Below are 7,207 nucleotides of genomic sequence, written 5' to 3'. Positions count from 1 at the left end.
CCCACCCCCAACCCCAAATATAATCCACTCTGCAACCCTCATTGCATACTCCTACGATAAACATAATGCCCTAAAATATACTTTTAAATTTCTTATCATTCATTCCCTTTTCTGAACATTGTAGAGCATAGGCACTCCCCTATTATGTGTTTCCCAAATAGTTGTTAGCTTCCATTAAATCAACAACTAGCTGATGGCAACCCCATATAAAATGAAATGAAATGTTATCCATTTAAAAATAATCTGATAATTTCCCCCCCCCCTTGTTGTGTACTGTTGAATCTGATCTGACTGGCACAGGAGGAGATTGCCCCTCCTACTCCAGTGAAGAATCTGGTGGATTTGAACCGTTCATCTTTGGGATTGTAGCTCAACTTCTTCCCACTATGCCACCAGAATTCCCTTCATCTAATAATTTTAAATAAAGAATATTCTGCTTCTCATTCACATCAACAAATATTAAAATTTCTTACAATTCTTTATGGCTATGTCAATCTTGAAAAGTACAATGACTTTTAAAAATGAGACTCAGCGAATAACTCCCATAATAGTCCAGAGCTTGGAAGAAGCAAAATTACTTCTTCATTATGAATAGCCTCTTAAATCACTGGGATGGTCTTCCATTTTAGCCATTCTGTCTGAACATTGAATTCTTTTCTAGCCTAAATTCCAGAAGGATGGTCTGAAGCTAACCATTGGAACCATTCCAGCCTTTTAGATTTTTCTCACAGGATTTGCTCAAACTCCTGCAGTTAGTCAGGGTAGAACTGGACTTAGAACCCATCCAATTGGGTGATATTCAACACCATTCCATCCCTCTTGTTAGACTTTTCTATCAAACTATTATAATCTTTTCAAAGCTCTTCCCAGAGGCCCACATTTCTGGTCTGCTTCAACATCAAAGCAGAATTAATGACTTCTACCCTACTCTTCTTAGGTGTGAAAGATGGAATTTTTTTCAAACATAGACAACCATGGTGCATTAATGTGATTGTGCTTTTAGTACATAGTCTTCTTTCCCAAAATGACGTTCTTATTGATACTTACTGAAAGTAGTATTAGGGCAAAATTGCTCCCCTCCTACTGAACATCAAATGGGGAGGAAAGTTCCTTCTACTTAGTCTCATATTCTCATTTTGTCAACATATCATGGATTTTGTTATTTTCAGAAATCAAGCCACAAGTATTAATTAAATGTCTGCTGTGTGCATTTGATGAATGATGTTGGAGATTCTGATGAAGAAAGATAGGCCTCGTTTTTCTCCTACACTGCAGTAGTCTTTTTCATACCTCTGTGCCTTGCCCAGTATTGACTCATTTCATTTGATCATCTTTCCTCTCTGACACTGGTGAGCTCATTCAAAACTCAACTTGCATTTAACCTTCTCTTATATATTTATTAGTCAACCTAGCTGACTTAACCTCTTTCTCCTCTAGTTGCAGTGAAATCCATTAGTGTTGCATTTTTAATGTACAACACATTTTTAATGTGCTATACTTCTTTATATGCTCTCTCCCCACTAGGAGGTAAACGTGTTAATAATTCAACCTTTTTCTTTGATGTGCCGACATTCAGCATGCAAACTTTTAAGGCTTAATCAAGTAGACTCTTATTTCTGCTTCAGACTCCTCCCTGTACATTGGAGCGACCAACATTTGGTTTCCTGGAATAATCTCCTTGTAAACTCCCGCCACTTTCTCTTTTCCCATTTGTCAGTCTCTTTCGGAACTCAAGCTACCTCTCCACTGTTGTTGTTAATAATTGGTTTAGAGTCTATTTGGCTTATGGTGACCTTGAATGTGCACAGTAGAACAGGTCCCTAGGGTATTCAAGTCTCTTGACTTTTCTGAAGCAAATTCCAGACTTGCCTTTTGATAGTCCCCTGGGCCAGTTAGAGTCAGTTGGGAACTGAGGACTGAACACTTTCTGCCACCCAGGGACTCTCCTAAGTGTTTGTTTTTTAAAAGCAACTGGTCAGAGTCAGTTACCTTGAAATTCAACAGAGGCAGCTGCCCAGGGCTCCTTGCCAGCTCTCTTCTGCTCTCTCTTTGTGGTTGTCTTGTGGCCTGCCATGCTCCCGTATGTCCCTATATAGCATGCTATGTCTGAGCACTGTGGGTATAATATACCCAATGACTTTTATGGTCTATCTGATTCCTCTGTCCCTCATTACACTTGACTTAACATCCTGCAGACTTATTAAAGTGGTGAGATCTTGTCTGAATCATCTTTGCAAAATTTAGTCAAGTTGAATTAACTGAATTAAAAATTTCACGAATCTTTCCCTTGGAGGAGCTCACCGCCAAGCAGGGAGTACACTGAAAACAACCAAAAATTGTAAAAGACAGTCACTCATAAGCTCGCTTGTGTATTTGTGTTAATTGCTTCTCTTGAGCTGGGTAGAGAAGTGACTAAGAATGACATGGTACTTGCTTTTGCAGAATGTAGAATTTGGGCTTAGATACTAGATAAAAAAGCAAAACACAACAACTGTACAAAAAAGAAGCAAGATTAGAACAACAATGAAATGCAGAGTAGGAGGATGATAGAATCTTTTTCTCTCATTGCTATTTGAGATGGAATCAACTCATAGCTGACCTGCCAGCAGCTTTTTCAGAAGCTGTAATTCACATGGTAGTTGCTCATCTTTCTCCTCTGGTGCTGCTGGTGGATTTGAACTGGCCACCTTTATATTAGCAGTGACCAGCACTCCCTAACACAGAATGAGGGAGCACTGGTGACCTAATGGTAGGAAGTTGCACTGCAATAGGCATAGACAATAGCACGTTCAAACATCCTGAACTGATGTTTGAACCTTGAACCTGAGAGAAGAATGGAGACACTGATATATGAATAAAAGGAGATCGAGAAGACATAACAGAGATAAGATCATGCATCTTTTAGGGCATGTTCAAATTGTAGCATTTATTCTAAAAGCTAAATAATAAAATAGGACTCTGAAATTATAAAATGTATGTATATGCAAAGGTTATTCTACTTGGTAGATCAGTATTAGAAGTATTAGAAGTGATGGCACAAATCAGAAGGGTTAGTGATGATTGTGGTGCATATTAATGGGGTCAGTTGTGATGGAGAAAAAGGAGCCACCATGGGAGACTTTAAGGAGCTCGAATCCATGATATTTAGAGATTAATTGCATCTGTGCGTGTGTGTATTTGTCATTTTATTGGATGAGTGGTGGAGGCAGGAGGAAGAAGAAAAATATAAAAGATGACTCTCGGGCTTCTGGATTAACAGCTTTATAGACAATGTTTTATATTTTCGAATGCTTAAGTGGAATAATTTAAGAAATGAAAGGCTGCCAACTCTGGTATTCCAGAGTTTAATGCGAAAATTCACTAGATCTTTAGAGTATTCAAGAGTCTTCTATATGAAGCAAATGTCTGGCTATTGGAAGAGGAGGGTGATAAGTAAACTTTTGTAACATTTCCAGTAGATCTATTGGCAAAGAAACTTTTAAAGCAAAGAGATTCTGATGAAAAAAACTTGAAAGTGCTTGGGTGTGAAACTAAAGGTTTTCAGTTTGGTCCCACCCAACAATTCCACAAGAGAAAGATTAGGCAATTTGATTCTGGAATGATGACAGCCATGAAAACCACAAGGAGCAGTTTTAGTCTGTTACATCAGGACACATGAGTTAAAAACTGGTACTATGGCACCCAACAATAACAACGACAACTTTTAACAAAGGCTGAGTTGAGTCCCAGAGTGTATGAGAATTAGGCAGGACTGGGAAAAAGAAGGTGAGGGCCTGGGAGCCAGGCCTTTCTTCTAAAGCTGCCAAGCTTGACAAATGTGTAATCTCTATTGACCCCCAATCCTCTTGCTGAGTTCTTTGTCACCACAAAGTTAGTCTTCCTTCACAAATGTGAAGCCTTCAGTCAAGTCAGCCAGTCAGTCCCCAATAATCTGAATTCCTTCACTGTTCACTGAAACATGGAACTCATAAACCAACAAGACACTGTCTGTGACTCAGCACCCCTTTCTAACCAATGTAATACATTTAAAAAAAAATCTCAAACAGTAAGTTCTAGCTTTCTGTCATGTCCTGCTCCCATTTTCTACCATCCCACACTTCCAACTAAATATAACTGAGGAGCCCATCTGACTGAAGAGCATGAATCCTTTTGTGAAATGCACTAGATGGCAGTATAAGAACTCTTTCACTGGATCTAGAAAAGACCTCGACTCAAGGGGAATGTGTAGGAAAATAGCCAAGTTCCATCTTCCCACTGTTACCTGAATTAAAGGCAGAGAGAATGTGAAAAGAGGAAAACAGTGCTGTTAGCTAAATGCTGTTTCATCAATTCAATCTGCTTGGCATTCATGACACACAGAGAAAAGGTTTTTCAAATACAACTGTCTTAAGTTTAAAGAAATAAACTAACTTCTGTTTTCCTTTTTTTAATTAATGTCCATTAAACAAATCCTATTTTCCTTCATTGAATCTCATTTAAATGGAGATAGAGCACTCGAGGGAAAAAAACAAAACCCAAACCTGTCTTCAGATAATATTAAATTCGGATGTTATTAAATCACAGTAATACAGCAAACTTTCTAAAATATCCCATTTAAGGGGAAATTATCTGTCAAAAAACCCTGCTAGTGATAGAAATATATTTATAAACATTTACAAACTATCAGTCACAGCTGACTGTATTGGGTGGCTTTAGAGGTAAGGAATTGCACTGCCAACCCAAAGGTATGAGGTTCAAATCCACCAGCTGCTTGCTCTGTGGTAGAAAGATGGACAATCTCCTCCTGTGTGACTTACTGCTGCCTGAAAACCTGCTAGAGTGTCAGCTATGAGTTGATTTTAACTTGACAACAACAACAACAACAACAACATAAAATTAAAAAAAAATTTAGAAAGGAAGATCCAAGATGACGGCGGAGGCAGAGACAACGTGGTGAGCTGCGGGAGCAGCGGACCACTTGGAAAAGGGCCATTATGACCCTCTATGGACTTCCGTTTATTAATAATTGAACAGTTCAACAGTTGATGACTGGTCTTCAATGAGGATTGAGGCTCAACAACAGGAATTCAAGGATTTCCAAGGAAGAATGGGTGAGTGTCGCAGCTCCCAATCCCCTCCCGCAGAGCCCGCACTGCGCCTCACCGAAGCCGCAGCTCCATGAAGCTCCCACAGCTGGTACCTATGGAATCCCTCGCCTAGGATGGAGGGTGGGCACCAGGCCTCCCCAGGACTGGTGCTGTGGAGCCGCCACACTGCAGCAAACTGTACTTGTTCCGAGGAGGATTCTTGGAGCCAAGATGGTGACGGCAGGGGAAGCTGGCGGACACTGGCCTCCTGAAGCGCAATGGCCAGCCACCCGTGTGGGAGATGGTGTGCAACAGATGGCTTGCGCTCACTGGCCACCCATGTGGAAGATGGCCCTCGCCCAGCGGCCGCCTGCGTGGGGGATGGAGCGTGCCTACCGGCTTCCCGCACACGGGATGGTGCATGCCTGCCAGCCACCCGTATGGGAGATGACACTCGGGAGGTGGCTCGCACCCGTTAGCCACCCACGCGGAAGATGGCACTTGCTCGGCAGCCACCTGCACAGGGGGATAGCGCGAGCCCACTGGTCGCCCTCAATGGGGAATGGCACATGCCCGCCAGTCACCTGTGTGGGAGATGGCGCACGCCTGCTGGCTCACTGGCTGCCTGCACACGAGATGATGCGAGCACTCCAAGAGATGATGCAGCCCCTTGGGTCGCCCGTGGGCGAGATGATGTGTGCCCACCGAGAGAGGACACACGCTCATGGGTCACCCGCGCAGGAGATGATACGTGCCCGCCGGCCACCCGTGAGGGAGATGACACACGGGAGATGGCGAGCGCCTGCCAGTCACTTGCGCTGGGGGATGGTGCGGCCCGCCGCCCATGGGGTGGGGACGTGTGCCCCACCACTTGCAGGTTTGAGTTTCCTTGGAAAAGCAGAGAAGATGATCACCTATACAATGGATTGTTGAAAATCACTGTGAATTTTCTACTTGATGACACTTACAGTGGCAGCATGTCCAAGAGGACCAACATTCTAAATGCACCACATATTTTGATCTTTTGAATACTTCTGCCAAAAGATGTTTAGACCTGGGGGGAGCCTGTTCACAATTTTCAGGTTCCCTTTGCCATTTATAAAGAGGGAGGGAAGTGACACCTACTTCAAATTATAGTATGACCACTTATGGGGGGGTAAAAGTGGGGGTGCTGGAATTGGAGATGCTGTCCCTGGCCACACACTCCTTGGTCAGGTGAGGGGATGAGATTAATGTGGGGGCAAGTAGAGGGGAGTGTACCAGCCAGCCCATGGGGGGTGTTGCGCTGCTCGGGTCAGGTTGTCCTCGGCCCTTGGCCCGGGGCGAGCCGTCATGGCCCTATGCCTGGGGCGGGCTGTCCTTGGCCCTCGCCCGGGGCGAGCTGTCCTCTGTCCTTGGTTCGGGGTGAGCCATCATGGCCCTCAGGGTGAGCTCCTCAGTTCCCAGATTGTGCCATCTGACCCCTGGGTAGGAAAAAAAAATGCCTAGGGTATCCAGAGAATTTTATCTAGGCTACTTTCTGCCACCCTCTTCCCCAGTAAACCTGAAAGCAACACCCTCAAAACCCCTATATTTGTAACTCACAAGTTTGTTTTCTCTGAGTTTGCTCCCTTTCCTACAGGTAACCTTACCACTGAGTTTTACTTCAGACCTGACCCCAAACCCAGTGCCAGTGACAAAAAGGAAATACAACTGCCAGCTAAAGAAGCAAAAGAGGATGGAGCCTCTGGTTTCAACCAACCATCCCCACTGGGCCCACCTGGGAAAACACTTTGCAGTCCAGAGGGGAGCAAATGACAGGAAAATATCTTCTAACAGAACAAGAAGGCAAGCAGCCTTAACCCAAGATCATCAGTAAGGTGATAAAGTGTCCTCCCTTTCCCCCTTCACATTAATGCCTCTGTTCAGCATGAAGAAGCCAAAGAGTCAGCCTCCAGTTCCCAAATCAGTAAGACAGTTGATTTAACTACTATTGGAAAACGCTTGCCATTTTCCTGTAGCATCTAGTCCCCACTGGACACTTTCATTTCCTTCACCTGCTCCCCCCACCAACCAATTTCTGCAGTTCTGCAACTGCATCCCTGCCCATCCTCACCCTTCTGCCCACAACCCTCACCTCCTTGTACCCCCAATTTGTTTTT

General features: G+C 43.7%; 1 pseudogene; it reads right to left on the bottom strand.

Annotated features, from left to right (window-relative positions):
- LOC102865077 overlaps nt 1-6,400 on the bottom strand; it is a 62,574-nt pseudogene extending 56,174 nt beyond the window's left edge.
- Nucleotides 6,401-7,207: the final 807 nt, after the last annotated feature.

This window comes from Elephantulus edwardii, unplaced genomic scaffold (genome assembly GCF_000299155.1).
Source record: "Elephantulus edwardii isolate Elephantulus edwardi_28Jun2011 unplaced genomic scaffold, EleEdw1.0 scaffold00245, whole genome shotgun sequence".
In the NCBI taxonomy this organism is placed as follows: domain Eukaryota; kingdom Metazoa; phylum Chordata; class Mammalia; order Macroscelidea; family Macroscelididae; genus Elephantulus; species Elephantulus edwardii.
This window is presented reverse-complemented; position numbering and strand designations above follow the sequence as displayed.